Raw genomic sequence first — 22,869 nt, 5'->3', positions numbered from 1 at the left:
TCTTTAGCCCACTCTGCCACCCCAGTTCAGACATGGCCATATGCAAATCAGTCTGACCCTGTGCCTCATGGGAACAGTCCAGCCTGAACTGCCAAGCCATGTCTTCCCTGGACCGGAAACAAGCTTCCCAGGAGCGGTTTCTGGCATTGCAGCCGTCTTCAGCCTGGCTTGCTTGAATCCAGTGGCAAAGTGAGCAAGGGACTCACGTCTGAGCATACCCTGCCAACTTGTGGCGAACAAAGCAAAACCAAAGGAAATGATGGGCGGAGCGTTGACAATACAAGCACTCACCCCCAGTCAACTGATCTGGGTTTAATCCATCACCATTCTTTAGCCCACTCTGCCACCCCAGTTCAGACATGGCCATATGCAAATCAGTCTGACCCTGTGCCTCATGGGAACAGTCCAGCCCGAACTGCCAAGCCATGCCTTCCCTGGACCGGAAACAAGCTTCCCAGGACCGGTTTCTGGCATTGCAGCCGTCTTCAGCCGGGCTTGCTTGAATCCAGTGGCACAGTGAGCAAGGGACTCACGTCTGAGCATACCCTGCCAACTTGTGGCGAACAAAGCAAAACCAAAGGAAATGATGGACGGAGCGTTGACAATACAAGCACTCACCCCCAGTCAACTGATCTGGGTTTAATCCATCACCATTCTTTAGCCCACTCTGCCACCCCAGTTCAGACATGGCCATATGCAAATCAGTCTGACCCTGTGCCTCATGGGAACAGTCCAGCCCGAACTGCCAAGCCATGCCTTCCCTGGACCGGAAACAAGCTTCCCAGGACCGGTTTCTGGCATTGCAGCCGTCTTCAGCCGGGCTTGCTTGAATCCAGTGGCAAAGTGAGCAAGGGACTCACGTCTGAGCATACCCTGCCAACTTGTGGCGAACAAAGCAAAACCAAAGGAAATGATGGACGAAGCGTTGACAATACAAGCACTCACCCCCAGTCAACTGATCTGGGTTTAATCCATCACCATTCTTTAGCCCACTCTGCCATCCCTGTTCAGACATGGCCATATGCAAATCAGTCTGACCCTGTGCCTCATGGGACCAGTCCAGCCCGAACTGCCAAGCCATGCCTTCCCTGGACCGGAAACAAGCTTCCTAGGACCGGTTTCTGGCATTGCAGCCGTCTTCAGCCGGGCTTGCTTGAATCCTGTGGCAAAGTGAGCAAGGGACTCACGTCTGAGCATACCCTGCCAACTTGTGGCAAACAAAGCAAAACCAACAGAAATGATGGACGGAGCGTTGACAATACAAGCACTCACCCCCAGTCAACTGATCTGGGTTTAATCCATCACCATTCTTTAGCCCACTGTGGTAAATAAAATATTACCCTGGCTGAATTTCTAGGCATTAACAATTAGCATGCATCAAGTGAGAAGCAGAGTCCGTGGTATCTGAGTTAAAATGGGCTTTATTCCAATAACTCGAGTCAAAGGGAGAATATGTTCCATCACCACAGAGGTTCAGGAAGAGTCTTCTAACATTTAATAACAAAACATTATATTATATACTTTTCACTCCTTGTACATAGGAGCAGGCGCAAGACAGAAAATGAGATAAGAACATGTGGGTGTACATGAGGGTGTGTACTTTGATGAGTCATAGCGAGGTGATAGGTAGGTGTCATAGGTGGGTGGGTACTTAGGAGGAGTTGGCATGACCAGCTCGAACTGTGCCCTAATTGTGCAACTTTGAGCATGACGTGCAATTGACGTGTAACTGGGAGGAGGCTGACTTTCAACCTAGCAGAGAGATCTTTTATGTCAAGGCGACCAGCACATCTAGTACAACTGATATCTTGAGTCAGCAAGCAAAAGAAGCAAAGGTTGTTCGTCACTAAAAGACAGAGAGGGCATATTTATTCGTTCATTGCATGAGCTTTCTATGGGTGCAAGCACTGTGATTTACTTAAATGGAGACAGAATGGCTAGGCCTATCTCCCTCGGACGGGTTCTGTGTACTTTTCCTCTGATAACTGTTATTCATAATACTGTCTTGGCCTCTTGCTGGGCTTCTCTCGGCTGAGCTAGAAGTATGCGAGGTCAGAGGGACGTAACTGCAGCTTCAGTGTGTCAGGAGTCATGAAACACCCTTATTTCAGAAAAGTGGCTCGGGCTGCGCCACAAAATGGGTTCATTACATATTTATTTAAAAGTGCACAATGCAATGCAAATACACGGGCCTTATGCTAACTTAATGTTTGGGAGACTTTGATGACTGGCATTTCTAATGCAGGACATGATTGCAGAGGCCTAGTGATTCAGGCCACTACGGGAAATATGCATGGGTGACATGCACATGACATGTAACATAGGGTATATGTAGAGGACATATTTGGTTAGGCAAAATATCATTTTCCTCATTCCCTCCTTGTTCCCTACATAACCCTTTAGGATACATCTATATTCATGAGACCGTATAGTTCATCATACAGAATCATTTGTTCATCTTTAACTCTTTGTTTACGTGGATGGGGAATACAGGCAGTAGCACACAGGCCGCAAATCGCCGGACCACACTGCAGACAGAGACAGCAACCAAATACCATAAGCAGGGCCATTCCTAGGAAGGACATAACTTTCCATCCCCATGCAGATATTACACCCCAGAACCAACTGGACCAAGTCCATGTGCCTGGATCTTGATGTATGGCATTAGCAATCTTGTGGAGTCTTGTTATTGCTTCGTACACAGATGGTGCATTATCTGGGATGAAAACGCAACAACTAGATCGGATGACTCTACAGGCTCCGCCCCTATCCGCCAAGATGACGTCTAGAACGAGGCGGTTTTGAAGAACGACAAGTCTAATAGCAGACTGTTCCTGGGTCAAGTTCGCCAGGGCAGATGCAGTTACATTTACAACTGTTTCAAGAGTCCTTGTTAACCTGCGTATCAGTTTACTGTTTTGGACGGGACCTATGAAGAAAAAGAATCGTTTGTTGAAATCTGTATATTGCTCCAAAGCTGTTTCAGTCTGATCGATACCTGCAGAATCTGTCTCTCTCTTTTGTCTAACATGTTCTAGTCGTGAATCTCTGTGATAATTGGATGGGGCTAGAAAAACGGGTGGCAATAAGAATGCTATATAACAAGTCCCACCCCAGTCTAAGGGCAGATGTACATAGGCTGTCTGACCACAAATGAAATAGGTATGGCGTGATGTTTTGAAAGAAGATGGTCCGTTATCATCAAACTCTACTACAGTGTTACACTCGCTGTGTCCCATATGTACTGAGCCTTTCTTACTAACACATAAATCACCTTTTGCTGGCAGGACTGATATAAACGGTGGACCTGTGTTTTGCTTGGGCTGAACATTTAACATTATAAAATTAACAGATGCATTTCCCTGTTCGTACTCTTCATTCCCTAAATCGGATCCCTTTCTTTGGGGGAATCCGTCTTTGTCTGGAAAGCATGCTTCCTTCATTACTTTATTCAGGTTTCCATATATCCAGCCACCTGGATAAGCTATGTACCTTCTATCTATTGAGGTCATTAGAGCAAACCATGCTCCACACGAACCATTGTGTGAGAACGGTAAAGGGTAGAAGGGCAATACTCCCTTCGTCTCTTGATAAGGTGGCATTTGGCCACATACCCAGCAGTCAGTTGCATTGCTGGTCTGATGAGAATGGTGTAACATTCGAATAAAGGTATTGTTACGTAGTGCAAGTCGATATGACAGTTCATGGGGAGGCAGGTCACTAAATGTGTGCTCTGCGGTGCTGTTACTGGAAGAGTGTATATGTGAGGAAATGGGAAAGAAAACATGTAGCAATAAACTGACACCAATTATAACAATGCACAGAATAAAAAGGATGATCAAAGTAACTATACATCTACTGCGTATTATCTTGCAGTACTTTTCCTTCTTATCTCTCTTCTTGCTATTCTCGTTTTTACTATTCTTGTTTGTGATCTTATGCATGTCAGAATCGAGTCTAACCGATTCACCACCGGGTGGGCTTAAACAATTAAACTACGTCTGACTTGCTCTGTTCTTAAGCTAGACCTATACTCTTGCTGAGGGGTATTTTCTAGCAAAGGTCAAAGTTCCAAAGTTCCAAAGTTCCAAATAGTGATGAAGGTGAGTTCGGCCTTTACGTCCTTCCACCAACTTCGGCGTCTTCCAACGTGGCTCAAGGGGACTTGAACGATCAAAGATCCTGAGGAGTCCAAATTCTCCTGGTGCTATGGCATGTTCCTTGACCTGGGTGTTTGTCAGGGAAGGCGGCAGCAACCTGTGAATGAAAAGAGAGTAGTGCAGAAATCAAGGAAGCCAGGTAATCTGTCAGCATATTACTGTCAACATCAGTTATTTTCTTTGGCATAGGCGTACCCCACATATATACTCCATAGGAGATAGGCCTGTTCTGGAATGAGCTACCATACGCATGTAAAAGAGGGCAACCGGCAAGGCCACCATCCAATCCACGCCTTTCCTTTTTCTGTACAGATCTCAGCAACTTTTGGCTTAATTGTCTGGTTTGTCTTTCTACAAGGCCTGCGGCTTCTGTGTGTCTGACACAATGGAAGTTTCATGTATAACCTGACAGAAGGGACACTTGTTTCATTAATTCAGAGGAGAATGGCTGATCGTTATCTGAATAGATCACATGAGGTGATTCATATCTGGGGAAATACTGCGCACTAATTGTCTGGCTGTTGTAACAGCAGTATAATCTGGAACTGGATATGCTTCTGTCCATCTAGACAGTGCACAACTACTAAGACATGTTTGTTGATTCCTCTACATCTGTCCATTTGGATATAATCCGTCTGGAGAACCTCAAAAGGGTGGTCAGGAGGATGAAATCCGCCTAGTTCCACCGGAATGCCTTTACCTGGATTGAACTGACAACAGATCATACATGTTCGCACTTTCTGTTGCACATAGGTGCTTGTTAAACCAAATATACTGTAAACAGTCTATCATCACCTTCTCTCCTAAGTGTGTTGGACTATGTGCTGAGAAGAAAACAATGTACCTTTTCCCTTAGTCATCTAACCTTGGTTAGTCTGGACCCCTCCTTGTAAAGTCCATTTCATTATCTCATCTGCAGTGGCATGTGTCTGTATGTCGATTACATCTTGAGTGGGATCCCTGACTGTCATGCTTTATGTCAGTAATGGTACCTCTGTCCTTGTCGTGTCTGGTGGTGTCTGTGCTGTCTGAGCTGTTCGGTCTGCCAGGTCATTACCCTGGGTAATGGTGTCTGTAACTTTGGTATGAGCTTTATATTTCAGGATAGAATTGGCTGTAGATAAATGTATGGCTTCTAACAGGGCCTGAATAAGCTGGCCATGCTGAATCTTGGCACCATGAGAGGTCAAAAAAGAAATGCAGGCTTGTGTCAGAGCAATAAGCTCTGCTGCTTGAGCAGACAGTGTGTCTATTTTCTGTGTCTCTATGACTTCAGTGGTCACGGCATACGCTGCTACTAAGTCTCCTGTACTTGTTCTCATGCATGATCCATCTACATAGAGTGTCAGGTCTGGGTCTAGAAGTGCAATATCTGTCAGGTCTTGTCTTGGTCTTGTCACTATATACATAACTCATGTGGCGGTGCATTTACTGTACTTGAGGGCAAAAGTGTTGCAGGATTCAGAATATTACAACGTCTGATCTCTATGTGTGGTTGAAATAATGTCAGTTCATATCCTGTCAGACTCGCTACAGTCAAATGTAAAAATAAATAAAAATAAAAAAGCATAAAATGTTTACTGTAACATGGAGTCGCTTAAAACTGGCGCTTGACATAATGCTCTTTTTAATTCCTCAAATGCCAAGGTGTGTTCTTGTGTCCTAGGGAGAACAGTCAAAATGGCTGCCTCCTGTGTAGTTAACTGTATGAGTGGTTGGCTAGATATGCATACTGTAAGAAGTGAGGCCAATAAAGGCACGTACTTCCTTTTGTGTCCTGGGCTGTGAAAGGTTAGTAATGAGCTGTATGGTTCTTGTGTACACCACTTGCTTTACACAGAAAGTACAAGACTGTCAGAGATGCAATGTCACAGTCTGGTTCTGATCTTGCTGTAATTAGAATGTCGTTTGTGTTGGTAGGCATGTAAACACTGTCCAACCGTTCCTTTAGTGTCTGACTGTAAATGCTAGGGCTCACTGTCATCAATCTAGCAAAAATAATTATATAAAAATAAATAAATAAATAAATAAAAATGAATTCTCAATTCAAAAGCACTATTTTATATTGGGGAACCTCTATCCAAAACCTCTGCATTTTTACAATAAATCCTACTCTAAATCCTGGTAATAGTATGACCATACTACCTACAATATGTTCTCTAAATGTATCTGAATAAAATCAAAGTATTCTTGTCATAGACAGAAGGCCTAGAAGCCTCGATACTCCTTTGAGAAGCAGCCCCTCCCTCTAGAATTATGTTCGCGCTCGGAGCTTTGAATCAATTCCAAGGCGGGCTACACTGTGATCTAAAATTGAATGACTGCCAGATGCTGAACTCATTGCAAGAGCAAGACTCCTGCCAATTATTCTGTTTACACTACTGGGGGAATAACTATCCATTTGCAAGCGTGACTTATCTGAAGTCAATGAAGCTCTCAATGTTGACCGTTTCAGAGGAGCAACTTGGCCCCCCCTTCACATAAACATTTTCTCCGTGGCTCGTCAAGTATTTTTATTCTGCTTGCGAAGGAAGCCTGACTTAGCTGGAGAACAGCCAATAATCGTCCGCGGAAAGGAATTGGAGGATGGCCAATATCAACAGACAGGCACTCCAAGAGAGAAAAAGCCCTCCCTTTACATAAACAATTACTGGGAGCCAGGCCATCTCAGTCTCGGACTGTGTCTCAAGGTCAAAAACACATTCCTTGTACTTCAAAACATATCTGTTCCCAGGCCAGAGCTTTTCTAACTTTAACTGAAGCAAAATTTAAAACGTGGTAAAAAGTAAATTAATAAAGACATATATTTTTCTGTAACTGAGTGACATGCTAGCATTTTAAATAATTCTGTACTGCTACTAGCTGCAAGGGAAAAAATAAACAGAACAAAACAATCATGGCATGAAACACACCATATTTTACTTTTTTGAAAATAACATGTCGAACTCCTTAATTCTGCATTGCATAACCAATATTTTCATAAGTAAGTGTGTCAGCTTTCTATTCTACCTATTAAAAGGGACAGATTCATACTTTTTCAAAAGGCCATGTTTTCTAATTTTAGTGGGGACTGTTCTCTGCACATATTAATTGAAGCAGCCTGTCAAAGTACATAGGTGAGCCTTGGAACTAAATGAATGCAAATCAAACTAATGTAGGGGACTCTTAGCAATGCACTAAGATGGTAGTGTATTGTAGCTATCAAAAAGGGCCACGTTCATTAATTTCACAAATAGCCATTTTCCTAAGTGAGTGTGCTAACATTCACACGCTATTCTAAAGGGCAGCTTGCATTGGGAAAAATATTCTGTAGAAACATTCCTATTTAAAAAACACACTGTTCTATTACACTAATTAAAGCACATTCTAAGATGGGTCTGTTTCATATTTTCTTGTCAACCCTGAAAACATCTAAGCACTCTTTGTGGTGCAAACCCTTATCTCAATTCGACTGGTCTATTTACAACTATACTGACCTCTGAGCCAAACACCCTTAAGGCAAAACCCTTACAAATACACTTCTTTACTCTCCATGCAACATTTTACAATCTGCAAACTGAATCCGCCCATTGGATAACATGGCAAATCGCACCTCCACACAAAACATGCTTTTTCCACCACTTCCACAGCTCAGATCCTTTTCAAAGTTTGCATCACAGTAGTCCAAGCTATTCCCTAAATCCTCACCAAAAAGCAACCTAATCCCTCCACTGGAACGGGTACGAATTCCCGCTCAAAAACATGCCCCCCCCCGCAAACACCAAAAAAAACGTCAAAATTCCTCAACACCTTGTTAAAACAAATACTGCCTTCTCAATAAAAGATATTAACTCTATGGCAGCCGAAGCACAATCATTCCCCAATGACTGCAGTACATGGGAAAGTCATGAACTCATCTCTCCACGTTATCACATCACATACGCACATCTTCAAAACATTTTCTCCAAGCACTTGAAAGAGATCCAGCTCTCTCCTGCCTAACGTAATGGCTAGGGACCTGATGATAACATGCTCTGCACAAAACATAACCACATGGCGCTATTCACAAGCCATATTTACAAGAAACTCAACGTGTCACAAAAATGACACGCTATTCACAAGGCAGATTTACAAGGAGCTATACTTAAGAAAATTCAACAAACTACTCACAAGTCTTAATCTCAAGTCGCTATTCACAAGCAACTACAAGCCATTCACAAGGCGTTACACACATGGATGTAACAAACGATTCACAAGTCTTAAGCACAAAGCGCAATTCACAAATAAACCAACTAGTTACTCACAAGGCACTTTCGCAGTCCAGAAGGGACTTGTCTAGATACAAGGAAATGAACTCTTCAGATGTTGTTGGCTTTAATTCTACATACTCTAAAGGGTACAGGTGGTGGCGTTCTCTACCTACTGGGTCTTTCTGAGGTGGTCACTTTAGCTAGTTTTTCTGACAGGACGTGATTCTTTTTCTTTGGCTTTTTTCCTCTGCTAGTTTATTTCTCTCTACTTTGTTGAATTCTTTCTTTGTTCTCCTATGTCACTCTTTGCGCCATAACTCAATGGCATCTTTCTGAGAGGGTCTTGACTTCTTTTTCCAAATGGCGTTTAGCCCATGCTTATTATACATAAAATGACCAGGTGTGTCTCTAGGCCGGATTTTAACTGTCTATTCTAGTATACCTTTTCTGGTCCCTATCTGACGTAAACTTGAAAACAGAAACCAATACAATGGAAACACAATACACAAAAATAGACTGTAACAATCAACAATCATTCACACTAAACAATTTAAACACTGAAACAGATACAGATACAACCTAAACTGATACAGAGAGTGAAACATGTACTTGAAAAACAGTTTGTGCACTGAAAATACAGTACAACCATACCGGTCCCAAAAAATTGAGACACGTCTTTACCGGGCCCACCTTTTACCGTGGGCCCGTCTTGACCGTTCTCATTTAAAATGAGCCCGTCTTGAAACTTGATACATTTCCCATAGTGGTACTCACCGGGAAAGCAGAACTTGAAACTTGAAGGCCTCGGAAACTTGACTTGACTACGCTTGCGCCTTGGAACAGGTGGACCTCTGGAGACCTCGGACCTTGCTCTCTCACGGGCTGGGCCTCTGGTTGAGACGATCCGCATTCCTCACCGCCTCACATGGATGCCTGGTCGCAGTCCGTCCTCCTCCGTGGGCCTGAGGGAGTGGCAAGAAGACCTGCTGGTGCGCTTTGAAGTCCGTCACGGCTGTAGAAGGGGGCAAAGACTAGACCGACAACTCCGGCGAGTGGGGAAAGGGATATGTCCCTGTAAGGGCGCCAAATTATGTGGTAAATAAAATATTACCCTGGCTGAATTTCTAGGCATTAACAATTAGCATGCATCAAGTGAGAAGCAGAGTCCGTGGTATCTGAGTTAAAATGGGCTTTATTCCAATAACTCGAGTCAAAGGGAGAATATGTTCCATCACCACAGAGGTTCAGGAAGAGTCTTCTAACATTTAATAACAAAACATTATATTATATACTTTTCACTCCTTGTACATAGGAGCAGGCGCAAGACAGAAAATGAGATAAGAACATGTGGGTGTACATGAGGGTGTGTACTTTGATGAGTCATAGCGAGGTGATAGGTAGGTGTCATAGGTGGGTGGGTACTTAGGAGGAGTTGGCATGACCAGCTCGAACTGTGCCCTAATTGTGCAACTTTGAGCATGACGTGCAATTGACGTGTAACTGGGAGGAGGCTGACTTTCAACCTAGCAGAGAGATCTTTTATGTCAAGGCGACCAGCACATCTAGTACAACTGATATCTAGAGTCAGCAAGCAAAAGAAGCAAAGGTTGTTCGTCACTAAAAGACAGAGAGGGCATATTTATTCGTTCATTGCATGAGCTTTCTATGGGTGCAAGCACTGTGATTTACTTAAATGGAGACAGAATGGCTAGGCCTATCTCCCTCGGACGGGTTCTGTGTACTTTTCCTCTGATAACTGTTATTCATAATACTGTCTTGGCCTCTTGCTGGGCTTCTCTCGGCTGAGCTAGAAGTATGCGAGGTCAGAGGGACGTAACTGCAGCTTCAGTGTGTCAGGAGTCATGAAACACCCTTATTTCAGAAAAGTGGCTCGGGCTGCGCCACACAATGGGTTCATTACATATTTATTTAAAAGTGCACAATGCAATGCAAATACACGGGCCTTATGCTAACTTAATGTTTGGGAGACTTTGATGACTGGCATTTCTAATGCAGGACATGATTGCAGAGGCCTAGTGATTCAGGCCACTACGGGAAATATGCATGGGTGACATGCACATGACATGTAACATAGGGTATATGTAGAGGACATATTTGGTTAGGCAAAATATCATTTTCCTCACCACTCTGCCACCCCAGTTCAGACATGGCCATATGCAAATCAGTCTGACCCTGTGCCTCATGGGAACAGTCCAGCCCGAACTGCCAAGCCATGCCTTCCCTGGACCGGAAACAAGCTTCCCCGGACCGGTTTCTGGCATTGCAGCCGTCTTCTGCCGGGCTTGCTTGAATCCAGTGGCAAAGTGAGCAAGGGACTCACGTCTGAGCATACCCTGCCAACTTGTGGCGAACAAAGCAAAACCAAAGGAAATGATGGACGGAGCGTTGACAATACAAGCACTCACCCCCAGTCAACTGATCTGGATTTAATCCATCACCATTCTTTAGCCCACTCTGCCACCCCAGTTCAGACATGGCCATGTGCAAATCAGTCTGACCCTGTGCCTCATGGGAACAGTCCAGCCCGAACTGCCAAGCCATGCCTTCCCTGGACCGGAAACAAGCTTCCCAGGACCGGTTTCTGGCATTGCAGCCGTCTTCAGCCGGGCTTGCTTGAATCCAGTGGCAAAGTGAGCAAGGGACTCACGTCTGAGCATACCCTGCCAACTTGTGTATAACAAAGCAAAACCAAAGGAAATGATGGACAGAGAGTTGACAATACAAGCACTCACCCCCAGTCAACTGATCTGGGTTTAATCCATCACCATTCTTTAGCCCACTCTGCCACCCCAGTTCAGACATGGCCATATGCAAATCAGTCTGACCCTGTGCCTCATGGGAACAGTCCAGCCCGAACTGCCAAGCCATGCCTTCCCTGGACCGAAACAAGCTTCCCAGGACCGGTTTCTGGCATTGCAGCCGTCTTCAGCCGGGCTTGCTTGAATCCAGTGGCAAAGTGAGCAAGGGACTCAAGTCTGAGCATACCCTGCCACCTTGTGGCGAACAAAGCAAATCCAAAGGAAATGATGGACGGAGTGTTGACAATACAAGCACTAACCCCCAGTCAACTGATCTGGGTTTAATCCATCACCATTCTTTAGCTCACTCTGCCACCCCAGTTCAGACATGGCCATATACAAATCAGTCTGACCCTGTGCCTCATGGGAACAGTCCAGCCCGAACTGCCAAGCTATGCCTTCCCTGGACCGGAAACAAGCTTCCCAGGACCGGTTTCTGGCATTGCAGCCGTCTTCAGCCGGGCTTGCTTGATTCCAGTGGCAAAGTGAGCAAGGGACTCACGTCTGAGCATACCCTGCCAACTTGTGGCGAACAAAGCAAAACCAAAGGAAATGATGGACGGAGCGTTGACAATACAAGCACTCACCCCCAGTCAACTGATCTGGGTTTAATCCATCACCATTCTTTAGCCCACTCTGCCACCCCAGTTCAGACATGGCCATATGCAAATCAGTCAGACCCTGTGCCTCATGGGAACAGTCCAGCTCGAACTGCCAAGCCATGCCTTCCCTGGACCGGAAACAAGCTTCCCAGGACCGTTTTCTGGCATTGCAGCTGTCTTCAGCCGGGCACATCTGTGTCAGTGCTCTGCTTGGTTTGTTAGCGTGGTTTTTGGCGAGCAAGTGCATATTAAAACCTCCTGAGATCATTAGCATGGTGGCTGGGTATTCATAGTACAACATTTTGACTACTTCCCATAGTGCAGTATATTGGGATGTCTTGACATTATTTTATGGACTTAGGAAGACATTTATAAATATTATTGCTTGTTTGAGGTCTAATTTAATGCAAAGAAGCCACACTAGTTGAAAGTCGATTTCATAGTGTTTGACATTCAGGGTCAATGACACATAAATAGATAAGCCACCACTTGCGTGACCAAAGATAGACGTGCGGGATGCAAAATTCGAATACTCGTAATGTCCAATTAGGGGTTCCTTTTTCGTATTCCATGTTTCCTGAACCATTAAAACATCAAAATCCCTTTAAAAAGTTACTGTATCTTGGTTCTCTATTAGGGTTTTAAGATCGGTGATGTTCCACGAGCAAATGTTAAAAGGGTTTATTCCCTTGAATGAACTTTTTGAGCATCATTCAGGCGTTCCAGTCTTCCCTTTTGTGAGTATTTTCAGAAGCCAGCTCCAGTCATCACGAAGTGTTGTATTACTCTTTGACTCCTCGCAAACTCGAGAATCTGAGTTGCAGCTTGTAACTTTGATCCCGGATGACAGATCTAGATTAAATAGTTGCACTATGTTTCCTTTTAATACCCTGGTATGACCTTCTGATCTTATGGTTATAGAGGGATCTATTGAAGCAGAACTATAAATTATTAACTTCGGAATCAGTAAAGTTGGATATTGATCTTGATTGCTCTTCTGTATATTGATGCCCCATTTCTCAAATTGTGAGTTGTTTTCTAAAAATGTATAAAACTGTCTCATCACAGTGCCAAGTTGTGAAAGTCATCTCTTTAGTGGGGTTATTGGTATCTTGTTTGAATTCAACCGAATCTAAGTTTTGCGATGTTAAACCCTTAAGCTCTGGGATTAAGTTCAACAGTTTCAGAATATTACCACAATTCAATGCATCGTGAGGGCTTCTTGAAGTATACCATGGGGTAAATATTAATTTCATAGTGGGGACTGGATACATGTTGTTCACTAACTTTTCCTTTTTTAGGTTACCACTGGTCTCCGGTGACAACTGCATGCCTTGAGAGTTCCTATCGCCTGGTCAGATGTCTTCCACGTCTGGTAGTCCTGAAGATACCCTAAGCTTGATGTTAGTTGGAATATTTTCCGGTAAGGCAACATTGTTTACACACTTTCCTCTGACCACATTTTGCACTGCACTCTGCCGGTCACTTCCTTGTTGAACCGAATCTTGTCCAAGCGCTTGAGAATAAGATGCTGCAGTTGGTTGTGACATTATCGGTACATGAGCCGCTTCAACGGGAGAGGAGGATATGACTAATCCATTGGATACATTTCTTTTGAATTGGGATTAGTAGGCGAGCTAGCTTTTGTAGATTTCTTTAGTTTCTTTGATTTGTTATGGGCTTTTCTTAATCTTTTTCTTGCTCTTTTAGTTAATCCTTCTTGTATTGTATTAGTGGTTGGTACCAGGTTAGAGGTGGCCTGGGAAGCATTGACAACAGATACTGATAATTGTTCAATGGGTTTGTTTCCTTCCATCGAGTCCTGAGGTTTCTGAGGGATGCTTAGTAAAGTCTCACCCCTTGGTGATTTATTTTCACTTTCATTCTCCTTCCTTATTGATGTGAGTGTGTTACGTTGCTGAGCTTTATAGGTATGAGTGCTGTTTGTGTTTTTTGTAGGTTTTCTTCTAATCCTGTTTTTTTCCTGTGAATTCCAAGTTTCTCCTGGTGTTCCCACAAATAGATTTTTGGTATCTGGCTGATGGCCGTCATCATGTCACCATGGACCTTAATATAGTTGGTAGCTCTGAAACGTTATCGATTATATGAGCGCAAGTACATGTGATCTATAGATTATCTTTGTCAGATTGAGCCTTAACTACTAAGTTTGATAGATAGAGTAGCCTAGTGTCTATTCCGGCTACTGAGAGAGACAGTGTATTTAGTAAGCCCACCTGAATGTTCAACTTGACTGAGTGGTAATTAAAGGCATTGGTGATATTGTCCATTGTGTTAAGCAGACCACACCATATTCCTTTTGGAGAGCTATTCTGATGTATATGGGTAGGTCTAGACCTTAATGTAGAACGGATCACCTTTTTCATCTAGTACTTGGTAGTCCAGGTCATGGTCACAAAGCTTCTTCTATTTCCATTAGTGCATGGAATTGGTGTACAAAATATTTTACCTTTGTCAGCTACCCCTCTTCCTGAACTTATTCAAGGCGGATTCTCTAAAAGTGTGGCAGCATCCTGGGAAGGGATTCAAGAAGGATCCGGTACCTGCGATTTGTAGGATAGCTACCTGGGTGTCTCCTCATACGTTTGTCAACTATAACTGCATTTAAGATCTTGGGTTGGTTGGTTATGCCTTTGGAATGGGTCTTGAGTTCTGTTCTGCCTTCATTTTGTAAGAACATTTTGATATTTTGGTTGAATCAATAATGATTTGTTTTGCTTGGCAGTATTAGTGGATTTTGTTATATTTATTTCTTCTGCTGCTTTTTGAAGGACAGCATAGCATTGTAATTTCTCAAACATAATGACTGGATTAGAGATGTCTTTGTGACAGTCATTAGGAATCACCCACCCACCCTTGACTGCTGACCTTTGATTAGGCTTGGTAAAGTTGGAATAGATGCTGGGCAAGCTATCTATTTGTTTGGGCGGGGTCAGGCGCATCATAATTCCAGGTTTCATTTCTTCTGTCCCGAGCTGGGTACACCTCAGAAGTAATGAGAAGGAACAGGACTAAGGATAAAGAAGATAACAGGTAAGTAATAAAGACATTTATGCAACTGAAAGGCACTAGGTGATTCCCCTGCTGGCTATAAACTGTATAAATGATGTACACTTTAGCTCCCAGCATTATGTTTTTTTCCAAGAAGCCATATTTCTGTTTTCTTTATTGTACAAGATTGATTGTAATGGATTCAGGAATTAAGGGCCTTATTATTAATTTGGTGGACCGCCTTACCCGTGGTCGCGGTCCGACCACCGTATTATGAGTTGGTCTGATTGCCTTTGCAAAGATGATGGCTGAACTGCTGACACCGCAGCACACCATCGACCACAAGGCTCACGGTCAAGGGAAAGCAGCCACCACAGGGTGATATGGAGGAGCTACAGCGTCATCTGTATTACGAGTTGGCTTTACCAAGAGCTAACCGTGGCAGTGGGACCACCGTCTAAAGGTTCGCCCAAACAAAGGATTTGGGGTTCATACTCACCCCTTTACTGTTCTTTCTAGCAGCAGTCAATGTGGATCCCTTTCTCCAGGTGCCCCCTTCAAAGTAGCATCTTCACCCTGAGAAATCCAACCCTGTCTGCGGCGATCAAGGTTAGTCCTTTTTTGTACCTTATACCAATTGCCAGAACTGCCCACTTATGAGTCAGACTCCGGCGAAGGGTAGGTGGTATTTTTCCATATGTATCATGCATATGTGTGAATTTGACACATATGCAGTTGAAATACTCGCACATGCATCGCTATGTATCTAAATTTACTCACCACCCCACTGCTACAAGAACGTCGCAGCAACACACAAACACCGTGGTTAACTCGTAATACAGCGCTCAGAAGACTGCTGGCACTCCGGTGTCCTGAAGGCCGCAGCTGCGGACTTCGGGCTGTGGGACCGCAGGCGGGCCCTAAATGTTTTTTGTGACAGGGGCAATTCCTTAACAAGCATACACAAACTCACTTGGGCTGGAGTTTCTACAACAAAAAGCGTTGAAGGAACGTTGTGTGACACACATCCACAAAATATAGTGATATAATAACATCTTTGAAAAAATGTTGAGAACCAAAATGTCGATGTTAGATACACATACTGTAAATTGCAAAAATATCTACTACCAAAATAGTGTGACCCAGAATATCGACACTGCATGTATTTAATTGTAATTTAAAAAAGCTTTGAGAACCAAAATATCAATGTTAAAAACATATAATGTAAAGTGCAAAAATATCTACTACCAAAATATTGTCATCCAAAATATCGGCATTATATGTATTTAATTAACATTGTTGTTTAAAAAAGTTAATTTTATTAAAGAATGTTATATATTCAAAAAAATACATGACTAAAAATGGCATAAACATTAACTTTTTAACCAAAAAAACAGAACTTCTTATACCCTTAAAATAATTTTATAAATTAAATAATACATGTATTGTACAAATAAAAATGAGTCTTGTATATTATTAATTTATATTTATATTAAATAATAAAACAATGTATAGTAAGTAATAATTTGAAAAACATAGAAAGCATATTTTACATTTAAACTATTGTAAATATTTTTGGGAAATATGTAACCAAAATGTATAATTTTAAAATAATAACAACAACAGAAATATTAGCTAATTTAAAAAACTCAAAAGAAAAATAATTAAATCATTTAACAAATATTTGTTTAAATTAAATATGCTCAAATACTATTCAAAAGTTTCTTAAATGAAGTAGCATGTTGTAAACTAATCCAATCCTAAACCAATACAAACTATATTAAACACAATTCAAATACACATTTCTAACCTCAATCCCTCAAACATTGGGGAAAATACCCACACATCTGGGGAAGAAGGGGGGGAATCATATTTACCATTATAACTGCAGCCCAACAAACACTGGGAAAGTTGGTACAATGGGGGTGTCAGATTTACTATTCTAATTCCAGGCTAACAGGCACAGGGGAAAGTGCATACATTTGGCTCGGTCAGATTTACTATTCTATTCCAAGTCCAGTAAATACTGGGGGGGGGAGGTGTGTGTGTGTGTGTGTGTGTGTGTGTGTGTGTGTGTGTGTGTGTGAGATATTTAGTATTCTAACTAAGGTTTAACAAACATTGGGGAAAATACATAAATCAGAAAGGGACATCATGCTTACTATTCTAACTCCAGGCCAATAAACATTGTGGAAAGTGCATGCATTGGTCGGACAGACTCACTACACCCAAATACTGTAATTACACATTGAAAATTATTTCGGAAATTAAAAAAACAACTTTACAAAACCTAAAACTCAATTAAATATCTTAAAACCTGAGAAAAAAGTTCAAATAATAATATAAATATTTGTTAAATAAATACCATCCCTCAACCCCATAAAACCTGCAAACCTAAAAGAAAAGTATTTCAAATCTATTCTAAAATGTAATTAAATATTTCTACAACCAAAGAATTGTTCACAATTTTGTACTTTAAAATATTTAACTTTTTAATTATTGTTTAATAATATAATTGTCCCAAATGCCCCACAACCCTTAATGAAAATTCAATTAACATTTTTTTAAATTAAAATATAAGTACATAATTCGGTTACTTAAAAAAGTTAGTTAAGTACAAAACCAGTTCAAACTTAGGATAATTACATATTAATCGATTAATAAAATAATATATATTTTAATTAAAAGACTACCCACCCAGTTCCCTAATAAACCCTCACATTCCAAAAGTAAAAAAATTGTAAATAATCAGTAATGCCAAAGGACCGTGAGTGTATCAAGATGAACACGTTCTTGTTGTGCTTTAACTTACGATAATGGCCAAAGATTTCTTGTATACAGCTTTCTTGTTACATACTTGTGTCTAAGTGGCAGCTATGGAAAGTTTAAAAAGAAAAAGAGCATTACTTTGTGCGTTTGGTTTAGTTTTGTCTCTTTTGGAGCAAGGACTAATTAAGGAGCTTTTAGCTTTGATATGTTGATTGCTTACATCATAGTGCTAATGTCACAGAACTTTGCTTAACTGATTGTTAGACGCTGCCATAGCTCTCCTTTCTGAAGCACTGCTCGTACGTTCACTACTTACTACGCTACACAATAAAACTAAGTGATTGCCTGAGGAGCCAGGGCAAAGTCTTTTACCTGCAAACACATTGTCACTGTCAAAATCTTACTTTGCTCCATGCCAGGAGTTAGTGGCTGATATTGTCCTGTAAAGGATGAGTCATGTCTAGCACCTTGAATAGAACACCCAGAATGGACAGAGATAGCTATTATATATAACTCAAATGCTGGAAATTGGTGTTCTGCTGAAATGAAGTGGTCCAGCTCTAAAGCCATGCATTTGACAGAACTACTTGGGTAGCTCTTCTACCTGTCCATCTTTGACTCTACAGTTTGGTCTAATGAGTTAGGTAGACCCCTGCTCTATAAAGATTGGTATTGGTTCTAGGCTTGACTTGATACATATGTGTTTAGACCAATACTCAACTTGGGTCCTTTTGGAGCCAAGAGAACACCCGTGCCAACAATGGATTTGAGTGTAACGGAAGTTTAATATAATATTATTGGAATCTGGCATGAACAGAAAGGGATAACCCTGTTCCATTGTCTGGGGAAGACATGGATTATTCCTTTTTCTGGACAGTGATGACTTTATGTTATGGGGTAGGAGTGGACCATGAGTTTCAAGTGACCCTCCTTTTAGGTGGAGCTAAATTACACCCCTCTGGAGGAGATTGTAGGGTGTGTTTCCCACATGTGGACCATTGTGAAGGAAATCTAGGTCTCTTTTTGAGAAAGTATGGGCCAGTTAAAGCGATGATCGCCAATGGATAGAAGGCGCAGCTAAAACAAAAATCTATTTGTAATGCTTAGGTACAAATTCACTTTAGAGTGTACAGCAAATATTATCCTATGGTTGAATGTTCCAAACTAGTCCTGAAGGGAGCATTGATGATTCAATAGGAGTAAATCTCAGTCGTTGACATAGGGAAACACCAGTAAATAAGTCACAAGAGTGGACAGGACAATAAAAATAAGAGAAATATCGCTCCATGAACTTTCTTCCTGACCCTAGCAATGTCAAGGAGATCACAGCAAATAGCTCAACAGATTGAGGGTAAGGAGATCACAGTAAAATAAGCCTGGTAGTTTAAGTCCCTCCTGTTTTGCTCTCAAATAACGACACCTATCATCAAGGTAGGAAATTGGGCTTAAGCTAAAAAAAAAGCAAGTGCTCTAGCTGGCAAAAGGGTTGTGCATGATTGTTGTTGGGTAATTGTCCAGTTAACTGGGTTGCGTACTAGTCACAGTCAATGCCAGTGATGCTAGTGACTCGAAAGCTGCAAAGGTTGTCTTCCTAGTGTGTAGTATTAAGTAGAGACCCCAGGGCCTGCATCTCGGAAACTACATTGTTGCAGCAAGAAACCGTGGTCAGAGTGTAGAAAGAAATTGAAAAACTAAACTGAGCATCAAGAGTGGGCTTTCCAAACTTGAGTCTTTGAAGTTTAGAAATGTGGGTACCCATGTGACTGAGAGGATTGATGTTGCGTCAGGGCATTCTATGGTTGACCAAGGACATAGCCAATCGGAACCCTATGCATCCTTTTCCAGAAAGGTTGGAATGGCTGAATTGCAGAACTCATGTTACCTGCTTCACAGTTTTATCAATAACAAAAATGCCAAAAAGGAACCATGCTGTAGTAACGTGTGTGTGGGCTTCCTCCTAGCCTTGGTGATTATGGCCTTACAAGCTAAGATCAACGCCCAGTTCAACACCTCTGTATGTGATTTCTTTACACCCTGTATTACCCATGGTTGATCAACTTAGAATGCATAGCTTCCATGAGAGTTGTACAAAGGGCCCTGATTCAATTACAGTATGGATAGTAAATGATCCTAGACTGGATGGGGAATTCATGAATCACAAGACCGTGCATTTTTAGATTCTGTTTCAAAGCAACTTCCTTCTTCAGTCTGGAGCTGTAGGTAAGTAGGATCTGATTTTATGGTTACCCCCACTTTTTGCCTGATGCTATGCTATTTCTGACTAGTCTGGCTGGGATCCTGCTAATCAGGACCCCAGTCTCTGTGCTTTCTCCCATAAATTGGTTATGGTAGGTACTTAGGTATATCACGGATTGGATACTGGTGTGCCCTTATAAGTCTCTAGGTAATGTTACTGAGGTACCCAGTGCACAGGTACACCAGGGGTGCCCCATTGGCTAAAGCATGTATTATGCCACTGTTGTCGTGGGGCGTGTGCAGGCCGGAATAACAGGCGTGGAGGCCGTATAAAGTGGGCTATGTCTTTTTGTTTGTTCGTGCACAAAGTCAAGGAGAGACAAAAGTGTGGATAGGGGTAGCTCCGACGGGGAAGGTGCTTGGTTGAAGGTCCCAATGACAGCTCCTGGATGTAGGCGGTAACACGCCTGGATGTAGAGTGGGGCGTCGTCCACCAGGTCGGTCCGGCTTCTTCCTCGGGTGGTGGTACTCGGAGGCGGGCAAGGAGAGAGAGACAAAGGAGGGCCGTTAGTCTGACCGTTCAGAACGGTGTGGGCGCCTATTACCATCACCAGGAGTGCAGAAGAGAAAGCGGACAGTGAGGGAGGTATGGGGAGGGGAATGATCCAGTCGGGAAGCAGAGGAGGGTGCCGGAAGGCAGAGTCAGTGTGAGGCGTATCGTACAAGTGCCGGTGATCGCGAAGGGTTGCTACTATATACAGTGATTAGTGAGACCCAGGGGGGGGGGCGGTGTCAGTTTACACTAGGGCTATGCACAGTCGGGATACACAAGTGGAGTTTGTTACTCACATGCCCCCGCCGCAACTCTCCCGCGAGTTACGGCCGCTCTCCAGCGTCCTCCACAGGACTCCACCAGTCCTCCGTCCAGACCTCGTCGTCTTCTCCTTCTTCGTTCTGCTTCACAGGGGTACCGCCGTCCGTCTTCTGCCACGAGTCGAACTCTCTGCACACACCGCCGTCTTCGTTTCCTGCTTTTCCTTCCTCCGTCATCGGGTAGGGGGAGGGACTTCCGGGGTCACTCGGGAGTCCTTCCGGTTTTTCGTCCTTCCGGATTGAGTCCTGCAATGAGGGAGAAAAAGATGGAGTCCGGGTTGCTAGGGACGCCGTCGGATCGGCCCGCGAGGCTCGGGACCTTGTGGAAAAGTAAATTTTGCCATGTTCTGTGTCCCTACGTGTCATCCATCATATGTTATGTGTGCATGATTAAATATGCATATGCATTCCCTATGTTCGATTAATGACGCAATTATAGTTGTGTCCACCTCTAGTATGCCAGTTTCCAGTTCTCGTGAATACTACGAATATCAGGCCTATGTAAAGCTACGTTGCCACGTTTCTCAGTGTGCACGTTATTTCATTGTAAAGTCCCCGTTTCTAGGCCTCAAAAGGGCCCGGACACCAGATTCAGCTCCTGTCTCCTGAAGCCCTCGCTGAGGAGCGATACAGCCCCCACCTGTATCCTCGACCCTTCACTTACTTCCTGCCTCGCAGTGCCCGGCTCACCCTGGCTCTGCCTCTGAGTCTGCCAAGAATATGTTATGATTCCAGTTATCAGTTCAGTCCTCCTTCTCTGCATTCCTAAAGCTACTGAATCGCATCAATAGTTTCCGTCATTGTCTAGCCTTTACGGCCCCATGTTAGAGAAATACTGTATTAATGGTCATTTAATATTCTTCATCACGCACTACATGTAGAATAATGCATGGTCCAGTCTTAGAATCAAGTTAGCCTTTCCCCTCCTGACTTCTAGTTTATATCAACATGTTCCCTAAACATCAGATACTAGATACTGTTTAGGTACATGTCGCCCTGACTCTCCAGACTTCAGTCTCTGCTCCTAGCACAGAGCTCATAGCCCCCAGCTTCTCCTAGTAACACGTCATTGCTAGTTTGCGCGCACCATCAGGTTAGAGGTCCCGGCTCCTCAGGTAGCCCCCTCCATGGTTTCCGCCCCATTCATGACATATTCTGTTACGTTTGCATCACATGTCTGTGTATACGCCCTGTTACACCTACTTTCACCCTTATCTTTCGCGACTGCTACGCGTCACGCCTATTGCTCCACCCACCGCTACGCCTATTGCAATGTAATGCTATGTGTTTGCGTTATGTATATATGCTCATGTACTGTTATTAAAAGTTAGACGCCGTCATTCCCGATCCTGTCCCCGGCAGCTGCCATCCTATTCCCGTGCAGGTCGTCCTGTTCCTGTCCTTATGCTGTATTAAACCTGCAAAACTCCTACTACCTCGAATCTTGACTCTTATTTATTGAGCTATCTGTTATTCATTTATTCATTCAAAAATAGGGTATTATTTATTTATTTACCACATAATGGCGCCCGAATAGGGACTTGCCCTTTCCCCACGCGTCGGTGAAGCCACGCCGACCCCCTGACCCTCTGCAGTCGTGACGGAACTCTTCTGCGCACCGGCAGATATTTCTGCTTCAAGTATCCCTCAGGCCCACGGAGGAGACGGAGGAGGCGGTCCAGCATCCAGACGAGACGGTGGAGGAACGCGGCGAGTCCCGACCAGAGCCCAAGCCGAGAGTCCAAGGTCCGAGGTATCCGGAGGTCCACCCGTAACTAAAGTCCGAAGTTCGTCGTCCGTCGTCGTAGCAGTCCAGTCCGATCCGAGGCCTTCCGTTCTTGCTGCCCGGTGAGTACCGTCGCTGGGGTAGTATCTAGACAGGGTCAATCTAAATTGACTCTGGTCTGTGGGTTGGTGGTACACAGACTCACAAACGAAGTGTCCACTTCGGTGGATGCGGGTCCTGAACGTGTCTCTTTATGAGACCGGTAAGTTTCGTACTGTTTCAGCAGTGCATCTAGTCTCTGTTCTAGTCAGTTCTGTTCTCGAGAAAATTCTTGTGTTTCTGTTCTCAGTATTCCAGGTAATATTCTGTCCGAACTGTTATGTTATGATGTTTTTCATGTATTTTAATGTCGTGGTATGAATGGGGAATAAGTATCGTGTTCATTGTGTATTGTATTGTGTCTAGATTACAGTCCAGTCATGCCCT

The 22,869-nt window shown here is 43.2% G+C and overlaps 1 protein-coding gene across 1 annotated transcript in view; it reads left to right on the top strand.

Moving 5' to 3' along the window:
* Positions 1–22,869, top strand: part of NOXRED1 (NADP dependent oxidoreductase domain containing 1) — a 282,269-nt gene that overhangs the window by 41,799 nt on the left and 217,601 nt on the right. The window contains exon 2 of the mRNA XM_078659966.1: positions 13,112–13,233. The gene's annotated coding sequence lies outside the window, so the exon portion shown is untranslated. The remainder of the gene's footprint in view (positions 1–13,111; positions 13,234–22,869) is intronic.

This window comes from Lissotriton helveticus, chromosome 9 (assembly GCF_964261635.1).
Source record: "Lissotriton helveticus chromosome 9, aLisHel1.1, whole genome shotgun sequence".
In the NCBI taxonomy this organism is placed as follows: Eukaryota; Metazoa; Chordata; class Amphibia; order Caudata; family Salamandridae; genus Lissotriton; species Lissotriton helveticus.
Note: the sequence above shows the minus strand (reverse complement) of the source record. Positions and strands in the feature narration are given on the sequence as shown.